Source organism: Melospiza melodia, chromosome 4 (genome assembly GCF_035770615.1).
Source record: "Melospiza melodia melodia isolate bMelMel2 chromosome 4, bMelMel2.pri, whole genome shotgun sequence".
Classification (NCBI taxonomy): domain Eukaryota; kingdom Metazoa; phylum Chordata; class Aves; order Passeriformes; family Passerellidae; genus Melospiza; species Melospiza melodia.
Genome location: NC_086197.1, coordinates 79,287,012 through 79,299,471, shown reverse-complemented (window position 1 = coordinate 79,299,471; position 12,460 = coordinate 79,287,012).

Here is a 12,460-nt window from a genome sequence, read left to right as displayed (position 1 = left end):
GAGGGATTTGTACAACAAGGATTTTCATTTGTTTTGAGACTTTCATTACTTAAATATTTTCAGAGAAGAAAGCATACATTATTCTTAATTTCTTCCTAAATTGGGAAACTGTTATATCTAAGGGAGAGAATTAAATTGTTGTGTTCTTCTTAAGGATCTGTGTCTTGCTAATCTTCCAGATAAAATGAACTCTAGAGTGAAAGTCATTAATCATGATATTTTAATAATATGCACTTCAAAGGAGTATCTGCCCTTTCAGATTACGAATATCCGATCAGTGAAAGCCAAGCGTACCGTGACTGGCTGGGGACATCTAGTGGAGAAAAACTAAAATACTAAAAATACCAGGAACTAAAAATGCTGTTGCCCTAAAATCAAAATCAGGACTTTCACGACAGAACAGAAACTGGCTCTCTTTAAACTCTAAATTAAAAGTTTCTGGACAAAATAAAATTGTTTCATATTTGTAGAAGATTCGATTGTGTCTTTGTAGTTGTCTTTAAATAATACTTTTAAATTCATTTAATTTAATTATGGATGCAGGAGGGTTTTTTCCCCCTATTGTTTAATTTATCTGGTAAGTAAATTGCTTACATTTATTTCGGATTCCTTGCCTTACATAAAACAAAGATAATGTTTGTCAAATAATAGTTGCCAACTGTTTAATTAATTTTGAGATGTTTGGATGGAAGATGTTAAAAGAAGTATGTACAGGTAGCTCAAACATTCCTTTCTAAAAATAGAATCATAGAATTTAGGCTTTTTAAAATTAAAGCAGTCAATTAAGTGGGTTCTTACTACTCATACTACCAATGTTATTACTTTTCGTCTTTGACATTTTTTATATGACCTTGCAACTCAACTTGGTTTTGGAACTGTACTGTCATACTAGCAAGAAAAATGCTTACTTTGACTACCTCAAACACAGATTCAGAATTCTGAGTCTTTCTCAAGGCAGTTTTAAATCCCCAGGCAGTGGGATATTGACTTGGTAGGACACCAATGAGAGCAGTGTTCCTTGAGATTGGTCAAAGAAGCCTGCAGGTTTTAGAAGCCACTTGGGAGTAGCATCAAAACAATTACTGACCTGCCATTTTGATGATAGGCAGGCCAAATAATATTTAATAAACCCAGTAACCATCCTCCCATCTATCTCACTACACTTACATACTCAATTCCCTTAGGAAGAAACCCACACAGGTGTGTACAGGCAGGCTTGTGACATGCTAAGTCACTTCTTATGGAAGCAGTCTGAGACTGATCCCAGGAGCCAAAGCCAAGGAAACCACCTAGTTCCAAGCAAAGTTTCAGATTAGAACATATGAGGGGGCAGGTGTTATGGTATGATCTTAGAATTCTGAAATAGCTTGGGTTGCAAGGGACCTTTAATGATCAGCTAGTTCCAACTCCCCTGCCGTGTAGAAAACCATAATATGGGATGTAGCTAAACTGAGCTGTACCAAGGACCTGTGGGGAAGTAGTACACCACCAATGTGTGTTGATTTACATTTCTGTTGGTGAAAGAGAGTTATATTTTTGCCCAAAACTAGCAGTGCTTTCAGACAGGGACATTTAGTAATGCCTCTGTAAAGATGCAGGGAAACACAGCTTGTGTAACAACCACCTAAAGGAAGAACTGGGCTACTCTGGGTCAGAAATTTGAGAGAATCAGGAAAGCAGCTCCTCAGAGGTAACATGCAAGCTATTCTACTCAGTCTATACTATGTTATTCTCAGTGCATCAAAAGACCTTTGGATGAAGGGAAAGGTGCCACAGATTTTTAGTTTAGCATAGAGTTTTCAAGGTCGTTCTTAAGAATGGCAAAATTCTGAAGAGAAAAAGTCAAATAAGTGCACATGAACCCCGAGCCTTAGCCACTGAGAGTTGTTCTCAAAAGCACTGTTCAAGAGGGCAGCTAGATGAGGGAGTCCATGAGCAGGAGTAGGCAGGTAGATTGAGGTTATCCATAAGCAGGAGTAAAATTTACTTCCTTGGAATTGTAAAAGACTGTCCTTCTTCTCTCCAGATAAATCTCATGATAATGCTCTCTTCCACAAATTTAGTTACACTAGCCAGGCTCTCAACAGTCCTGACTACTGCTTTCCTGAGACTAGTCAGAACTATGTGTGGTCAGGCATTATTACTATGGAGTTCTACTGTAATACCAGCAAAAGAAAAGACTCAACCTTTTGTCTATTAGAATCCATGGGACTGTGATAAACTGTTCCTTTATCTGCTATTTGTTTACAGAAATTCTCCTCTGAAATCTTCCCTTCATTTAATAGGCCCTGGGTGAATAGTAAAAGCCTCTTTGGAGGAAGAATCTGTACTGAAGGTCTAACAGTTATTTAAATTAGATTTTAAGCCTAATAGATACGTAAGATTTGCCAAAATTCTGCATCATATAGCTAAATCATACACTACTGCAGTCCAGCTCTTACTCCAGTGAGAACCAGTCCATTGGCACCACTAGGTAGCTAAATACTATGTTTTGGGGACCTTTTTCAGAGATTCCACACTGAGAGAGCTTAATTTATAGCTCTGATGAATCTACATTTGAACCGGAAATAGTTTGGGCATGTGTGTGACTGGATTAGAAAAGAGAAAATTCATCCTCTGTTAGACAAAATTGCACCGGAGATTTTTTCCTGGCTGTGAGCAGAGTCCCTCTTGGATCAGTTGACCTCTTTAATAGAAGAGTCTGTCCTTCCATTAAATCAAAGGGAACAGAAGTCAGTCCTGTAAGCAGGTGGTTGTCTCTGGGTGATGTCCAAGGTCAGACTTTCTAACTCTTGTCTGAGTTACTGGGGAAACTGCCCATGAAATTGGAGACATTGTGAAGGTAGAGGCTAAACAAGCTGTTCACTCCCCTGCCACTGTTACCAGCACTCAAGACTAATGTGTCTTTGTGAAAACAGAAGGGCTTAAATTCTCACCCAGACTGATGAGATTTTAGACAAGCTGCACAGTGCATTCTTCCTTATGGAAAAAAGTTAATTAAGTGCTGCTGCCTTCTGGACTCAGTTTCAGCATTGGCTGAACCAGCTCATTGCAGAGAATGAAGGTATTTGCTCAATGATACATCAACAGCATCTTATTTCTATTGAGCAAAAAAAATATATTCCCTGGGGTAAGGGTGGCTTGGATCACATTAAAAAATATAAAAAATATAAAATATTTTAAATTTTATTAAAAATATAAAAAAATCTAAAAATATGTATAAACTATTAAAAAATGAAAAATATGAAGTGAATTTTTTAAGACTGGTTTATGGAAGTGGCACACAATGACTTAAAGCCACATGTAGGATAGGTGGATTTATCAAGGTGAAGTGCTTATCACAGGGGTGTGCCTGTCCCTTTTTAAAACATTGAAATTGTATGGGAGATCTGTGCCCTTTTTAAAAATGGTTGGCTTAGGCAACAAAAAAGACAACATTTTCTGAACTCGTTATTTTGAAAAGTTTTTACATGAAAATTAGAGTAGCAAAGCATAAAAATCCAGGTGTTCTAAATTCAGATTTTGACTAAACTTCCAGACATTTCTCAGTCACAGATTTGTTGAAGTTCTGTGCTGTGGCAGTGCTGTGAGGCAAAGGAGATAAACAATTGTGTACTTGGAAAAAATAAGAGAAATCTTTCTTGACAAGAAAGTTACTTGCAACTATTGAAAAAGAGGGCCCTGCATTTTTTAATTCTTAAAATGCGGAAAGCCTGACAATATTTTTCTCCAATCACTATTTTTTCACCCTGTTATGTTTAAAAGACTCACTTCTAGTATTCTAGCTAATTGATCAGAAAAATCTGACCATTGTTGCTACAAATTTCTTCATGTTCCTTGTGTCATGAAGTGTTTTTGGAGATGCTGCATGGATTTCTTCAAGAATAAATGAAACAGCAGTCTAGTGAAATCTTGCTATAATAAATGAAGATAGAGTAATTAGTATAGGAAAATAGTGGGAAAATCAACCAGATAGTGTACTGGGGATTTTTCAACCCTGTCATTCTCTTTATCAAACCTACTCCTTAACACCTCTAATCAAATGTTTCCAAGTAGCCTGTTCAAATACTAAGCCATCTTAAAATTTAAAATGTTCTTATTGATAGCAAACTTTAATTCTTTTAGCTTTTACCAAATCTGCAGAGGGCAGATTTGATAAAGGACAGTGGGTTTCATACTGTCTCTAAAGCCCTTTCATATACTGAAAGAATATTCCCAATTCCACAAATAATTTTTTTTTAAATAAAACAGAACGTTTCTATTAATAGATGTTGGAGGTAATATTTACTGTCTTTTATATTATTAAATATTGGGCTGTTTCCCAGAGGAGAAGTAATCTCTGTATTACATTACAGTACCCAAAAATGAGCACTCCACTCTAGGTGACATCTCCTACACTAAACAATTCTTGTGTCTTTTATGTGATGCTCCTCAAAGTATGAGACATTTGAATGTCTTTTTACAATGGTACACATTCTTGTCTTAAATCAAATGTCTGATTCACTGAAAGCCCAAAGCCTTTTTTCAGTATAGCTTAATAGTCAGCTATTTCCCTATTGTATTTACCACTCGAATATTCCTTACTTGGCACTTTACTGAGCCTATACTGAATTCTACCGTGTTGATTTCAAGATGCGCCTTTTGTTTATTAACATTACTAAAAAAATTAAACCAAGTTCTGCTGAACATTTGTACCCTGCTCTAGTTTGAACAGCTCTGCAAATGTGACTATGGTGCTCTCTAGTCAGTCATCCAAGACATTGAGAAACGACTGAACGCAGCCTGCAATGGGTGTCTGCAGCCTGTCCCTTGATTTCTTCTCACAACTGGGCAGATAACTTTTAACAGCTACATTGTGAGTGCATTTTCTTGGGCAGTTACACACCTATTTACCAAAGTTTATCAATTTGTACTCTGTATTTCTATATTTTGTGAGCAAGAATTGTATTTAAAACAGTGCCAGTAGCATTACTAAATGTACTGTCTACCAATATCTGATCAAATCTCACCCTTTGTGAGTGCTGAAGCAAAGATTAAACTAACTTTTCAGCCTTTACTATCTGCTGTTCTCTTTCTTTCCTTGTTAAATACCAGGCATTATTTTCTTGCTGTCCTCCCATTCCTAAACTGTTTTTGTTGTTGAATTTTATGTTTCTTGTTAAATGAAATTAATTTTCATTTTGATCTACACTGCATGTTATTCCTTTATAGTCTTACATGTATGTTTGTAGGTCCTTGTTCCTGCTTGTGTATTTCTTATTATATTTTTGTTTATATCTGGATTTTTTTGCTTCCTTTTACTTTTCTTGTCTCTTAAACAGCTTCTGATGGAGCCATATTGGTCTCTTACTGTGATCCATATTTCTCTTACATCATGAGAGTCTACCATAGTGTCTTTAATTTAATCCCTTTCAGTAACTGTGAATCCTGTTGTAGTTTTTTTTTTTCCCCTTTAGAATAACTTCCCAAGAGACCCCACCTTCCAGTGCCCTCAGTCTGATGAATTCTGCTTTTTTGGGACTGTGTTGTCCTTATTCAGCTGCTCTGATTCCTGCCTTTTTTAGACTTGTGAACTCCATAGTTTTGTAATCACTTTACCCAAGATTACTTTCTACCCCAAACTTCTCAACCAGATCCTCCCTGCTCGCTGGAACCAGCTGTAAAACAGCTGCTAACTTCTTAGTACCTTCTTCCATCTTCCTAAAGGAAAGTTGTCCTCAATATGTTCTGAAAGCCTACTAGACTTTCTTCATCCTGACATTATTTTGCAGCACTTTTCTGTGTGTGATTCAAGTCTCCCAGAACAAGTAAGAGGACACCCTTTGGATGCTTTTATTATTTACAAAAAAAAAAAAAAAAAAAAAAAAAGGCTACCCCAAAATGTACCAAGCAGCACTCTTCTAAGTCCTTCTGATTAGGTTATTTCTAGCATATCCCTATGATGACATTGCCTTTATTTTTATTTTTTTTTTACTTTAACCTTTCTCCTTGAGATGCTCAATGCACCTCTCACCTCTTCTGGCAGTTGAGCAAGGATCTGCATTTTTGATGTACAGTGTGGCATCTACTTCTTTTTCCCTAGAGCCTGTCTTTCATAAACAAAGTGTATTCCTTTATCCCAGCAGTTAGAGGAAACAGCATGGAAACATAATCATCACTGAGCAGTCACAGGCAGCTGCTTAGTCCAGTTGGGACTGCTTCTGTGCCATGTTCAATAGCTACCTCAATAACTCTAGCAGTTCTAGTGAAAAAGAAAATTTCAGAAACTTCCTCAGTTTTGTCATACACTTTTCTGTGTTTTTTCATCAGAAGGAAAAGTTTCAACAAGCTTGAGGTGTAGTAAAGTTGGAAAATTAGTTTATGGAGCAAAAAAATCCTTTAATTATTTACACCATACAGAACTGTGGTGAGTATTCCATCCTTAAATCTAGACCTAACTGGTATGGATCTGGTTAGAAGATCTTATCATAAATGGGGATTGAATTATAAACACCAGATTTTAGGTGAGGAAGGCATGGTACTTTTCCAGCAGAGCGAGATTAATTTTTTCCTTTCAAAATCCCAGCCTGCTCCTGCTGAAGTGGGCTCTCTTTAGCTGTAAGCAAAATTCTCAAAGCTACAGAAATCTTCATAAATTTGGTGCATCTCTCTAAGCTAGTAGGGGTTGTTTGGATTGCTATGAGCAAGCACACCAAACCTGACATCATCCTTCCCAACACTGCAAGGGCTTTTTATAATTTCATGATGGAAAATACAACCTCTCCCTGCCTGGTAAATAGTTTTAATCCAAACAACAGGGGATGACAGCTACAGAGTTTCCTTAGGATTATTGCATCATTATGGAAACAAATTCAGATCATTTATCACAGTGTCAGAAGTTGTTCAGGGTGTCTCTGATTCACTTGCACTGAAAAAACACAGACTCACTGAATAGTTAATTTGAAGGGCCTCTGACAATCACCTAGTCCCCCTTCCCTGTTTAGACCAAGGTGAGCTATAGCACACTGCCCATGGAGGTGTGCCCATGGACTTTTGAATATCTCCAAGGATGGTGACTCCACAACCTCCTCAGGCAACCTGCTCCAGTGTTTGAACAGTAAAAAAATGTTTTCTCTTACATTTAATTGGAATCTCCTATATTTTGATTTCTGCCCACCCTCTCTTGGGAACTACGGAGAAGTCTGGCTCTGTATTTTTACTCCCTGTCATCAGGGATCTAGACTAGGCTGATTAGTCCCAGCCCCTTCAGCCTCTTCACCTAGCTCATCATCTTCATGGTATCCTGCCTTTCTGCCTTCAGTAAGTTTGTGTGTGTCTGTTTTACCCCATATCTTCCTTCTTGCCCATTTTTGAGGTTGACATTTGCTTTCTTCTAGGAAAAACGATCAAGAAAGGCTTCACAAATTACATGCTACTAAGTCACATGCACCTATGTGCTTTAAAAGTTCCCTAGTCTGATCCTCCTCCAACAAGGGCAAATCTTGTTGCTCCAGAAAAATGCCATTACAAGAGTTGCCAGAGTGTGATGGGGAAACCAGTCTCATGGTGTGCAGGCCATGTTAGAGATGTATTCAAAAACCAGACTTTTTTGGCCAGAATTCACTTTAATGTAGGCCATATTATTTATTTCAGCTTTAGTTTTAAAAAACAAACAGAAATACCTCTTGATAAAATTAAGTCCAATGGCATTTCTTTAATGAATAATGTAAGCCAATTCAAAGAAAAATATATAAGATATATCCTCTAATAAAAGATTCATATAAATGTAGTAGGAGTCATATTATAATATGAAATTGTCTCCTGAGGAACATACTAGAAGAAGCTTAACTTCATTCTGAATAGTAGTGAACAAAACATTGTTCTTTCTGTAAAATACTGGACAATATGTATCAGCAAGAATGTACTGATCCATACATGCACACAGGATACATACAACTAACTAGGGAATTTGTGAATATAGCTCTGTCTACTTATTTGGACTTCTGAAAAATTTAATTGTTATTTGCATGTCTGTTCCTCTTACAATGCACGGTAGAAAGATTTTGTGTAAACTTCAGATTATTTGGATTTGAAAAATTTACACCAAAGGTAATGCAAGATTTGTCTGAGAACTGCTTTTGTTTTTTGTTTTTTTTTTTGTGTTGTTAATGGGCCCTTTTGACAAACTCCCTGCATCCCAAGAAATCATAAAAAAATTCCAAAAGTGATCTTTTAGACAAGACCATCATCTCTTCATGAATGTCCTTGCTTTGTAGAATACACAGCAGCAACCAGGAATGGTTGGCTGGCTATGGCTTCATTTTCTCCAGATGATTGAATGGCTCATACTTAGGAATCCAGTACAATATTAAATAAGTGAAATACATGTTCATCCTCAGTTCTTCCACATTCTTCTGCAGGTGAATAGCCATGATTGGGATCTATGGACACAGGGAATGCTGCTTTGGTTATTACAGTCTTTACTGTCACTCCCAGAGCCTGTGACTACCCTTAGGTGTTTGGACCACAAAGTTCTGGAATCAGGTAGTCAGGATGGGAGAGCAAGAATGGTGATTTACGGCAGCCTTTCCTCAGGGGGGTGGATCTCTTTCCAGATGCCAGCTTGCAGTCCCCAGTGGCAGCGTGCTGGCAGTCCCTGTGTGCAGGGGATCTGCTCAGGCATGGGGGGCCCCCGTGGACATGTGCCCATGCAGGACACAGGAGTGCAGGGGAAAGTTCTGGGCAAGGATTTTCCCCATTTTGCAGCTATACCTGGGCTTATGAGTCAGAACACTGAGCTTTTCTCCCATTAAAAGGCAAGATTTAGTATTTTCTCTCCAAGTGGTTGATGTCCTCTCTCCTCACTAAAAATCCCGAGAGGCTAAAAGCCTGTCTTCTTCACTTGAGCCAAAATCAAAGGAAGTAGAATGAGGCTCTCTGTGAGTTTAGATGGGTTTGGATTTACAAAACGCATACTTTGTAAACCAAGTATACATTACTGATTAAAATGTACTGATTGAAAAGGAAATACAAGTAATAATGCCATAAGCTTTTATTCAGAAGCTGTCTGAAAAAACAACATTTGGTTGTAATGCAAATATGCCAACACATGCAGCCTTTCTTTGCAGGTATGTATTAAAAACTATTGCCCTTAGACACTCTAACAATTTGCATATACAGATTCCACTATGTAGAGCAAAAATGACTTGCATAATGAATTGCACATGCACAAAAAAGACGGTGTGCAAAATAAACACATCAACTACCTGAATACTAATTACCTATATGCAAAATCTGGAGACACTCAATATGCAGAACCAATCAGTTATCACAGTGAACACCTATAACTAATTTCCTCCAGGAAGAAAATTTTCCATTAGCTTTAGTGAATTTATACCCATTATAGAAAGGTTGTAGCTAAATAAATATTATTTTAGTTTAATTGGATTAAAAATTAGAAATGCAAATTCTGGTGCACCATGTCTCTGAGTCCTTGTCTCCCTTTTTATGGTAATACCCTTCTAATGGTTTAAGCCTATGAAGAAAAAACACTGAAGATTTTAACTAGCAGCTTTGCAGGGGGGCAGAAAGGAGCAAAGAAGATTTAGTGGTGAAAAGAGCAAATAAATAGGTGCTCCAAGATTAAAAAGAGGGTAGAAGTGCATGCTGAGCTGTTGAAAGACCTCTCTGTGTTTAAAGAAAAATATTGTTTGGTTCTTTCACCAGTGCATGATCAAAATAAGAGGTACAAATTAGTTCATGGCTGCTGAAGCTACAAAACATCATGCAGAGAGCTGTCTTTGGGAACGTTTTAATGAGGAGAAGAGGTCATCAGACTGTGACATTGCTTTTCAGAATTCTTCAAGAACAACACAGACTTCCTGTTCCAAATGTGGTAAAGAATAAAACAACCTTAGTAGTAATCGTACAACTTTTGAACCGTGTTCCTTGGAAATACTGTACCGTGCTCATTTTGTAGCTTTAGTTAGCTATCTCAAAGGAACTCTTCCATATTTTCCATGTGCTCTTATTTCAAAAGTACAGTGAAATGATAGAGCTTCAACAAGGATTATATTTATAAAATAAAGTTTTATTCAGTCTTCTAAAGAGATTTTAATGTTTTCATTGCTCTAGGTGAAATGGTACACTGTGGCTCTGTTCATTAACATTTAGCATCAGTGCAAAAATCAAGGATTACCACATACAGTTTGAAAGGACATCCAAAATGACTTTGAAATTAAATTCACTACAATCTTAGTTTTGCAGCATTTTAAACATGATTTTAAAATGTATAAGATAAGTTAATGGCATTCCAGGTCAAATATTCCCAGGCCAATAATAAGTTCCACATAGAATGTCATTATTTAAATTCCAGGCATACTGTATATGCTGACTAGGATTGAAAAAGTCCATTGTAAATGTAATAAATAAGATGTGTACTACCATGCATTTCTTGTAGAAGAAGCTTTCTTAAGGATATTTATATTTAGAAAAACTTAGCAAAGAGAAGATAGTGGTAAATCAGATAATTTTTCTAAGTTATGGGTATTTCACAATTGGAATGGCATCAGGATTGCCAATAATTATTGAAAAAAGGAAATAACTAGCAATTGACAAGAGTTTTTACTCCTGATAAATGATGAATTAGAAGAATGTGAAAGAAATAGAATTAAAATAATGATTTCTAACCTTCCTTTACAAAGGTTTCTAACAGCAAGAAAGAATACAAATATATGTAAAATAAGGTTCATGAATCAGGTACTGTAGTTAATAATTTGGCTAAAAGTTGACTTATCTATTAATTAAAACAGAAAAAGCTATAAAACAGGCATTTCTATTTTTAGAATGATTGAAATAAAATTTCATTTGGAAAAGCATCAGCAACAATGATATAAAACTGGTGTAGATGGTATTGCACGTGGCATGGAAATTTTATTTTCATCCTTTTGTTGCATATTATTTATAATTATAGTCCCTATGGCAAGAGAGTTAAGGATAACATAAACCATACTGAACAACACTTGTCTTTTCTTTTTCCATTAAATAAAGGGGTAAAACAAATTTGGTAGCTGTCTTCTGTAGTCAGAAAAAAAATCTATCATAGTGGCTTCTTTCAGCTTTTCCCAGAGCACTAGTAAATGTCCACCACGTGAAGTATGTCACTTCTAACCTGAAGACTGAAAGTCTAAAAAACCCCCATATATCTATTTGTTAACAAACATGTGCTGTCATTCAAAAATATATTTTAGTAATAAATATTTATTTTTATGCTGATAGTCTTACAGCTCAAAACCTTAATTATTGCCTGCTCATTGCACTCTGCAACATCCTCACATGAATCTGTTTACTTAAGCATTGATTTTATATTCTGTGGTATTTTTTCCTTGTCTTTTATGTGAGGTACTAAATAGGCAGCTGGAAATATTTCAGTGGTCTGTTTCATATTTAAAAAAATCCTGATGCAAATTTTTCCCACAAAGGCTAAGGAGTTTGTTGGTTTTCAGTTTAAACCTTTAATCCTGTTTGAATGGATTGATGTCTTTTTCCTTGATTTACCAGATTCTTCTGTCACTGATTAGGCCCTGGGAGTTTGGGCTAATCTGAGTTTCTCCTCTTTTTGTATGGTCATTCTAGTGCCCATTATTCTTGTCTTTTTTTTTTTTCCCTTTCCAAGAATACCACTGTATTCTATTGAATAACCATTGCTCATTGAAAGAAGATGTCTTAGATAGCCAATTAGCTGTTCTGCATAGAGACTTTAACCAGCATGGTAGCAGTATTTGTTACAGGACTGTAAGCAAAGCATTGAAAAATAAATGTTTAAAAAGAGAGGGGAGGGAAAGGAGATTCTGAATTTCTGAATTCTGCTTTCAATTATCCCAAACTACATCTAGAGCAATAATGACAAGTGCAAGTTTTACAGATCAACATGATAGGAGAAAAGACTCTTTGATTCAGTGAATAAGCTGTGATGCAGAAATCCTGCAGCAGTTTGACTAGTAAGTATGCTTTTATAATTAGAGTATCAATGATTCTCTGACTAAAGCAAAAGTGTTATAGAATTCTTTGACAGCAAATGTGGGCAGCTCTTGGAAACTTTCATATAACTGTCATAAAACAGGACTACTGAATGTTCCCAAACTGAATGCCATCAAATCCTGTTATTAACTTCAATGACTGCAACAGATATCTAGTGTCTTCTTGTGACGTAAAAATGTAAGTTTTGAAAAAAACCCCAGAATTTAGAGAGAGTTGTAAAATTAAGGGGTATAATCTAGGAAAATATATATCTCTGACATTTCTGTATGTATCTTTTTTTTCTATAATCAGAGCTTAAACTACCAATCCTCTGTTAATATGGTGTGTCAGTAAAGAAAACAAGCAAAACCCACAACAACATACAAAACAAGTATTTGAATTTTTTTGTTTACATAAAGTGATGTTCTTCATTAAATGGCAAATATATATCTTCAAAATGGAA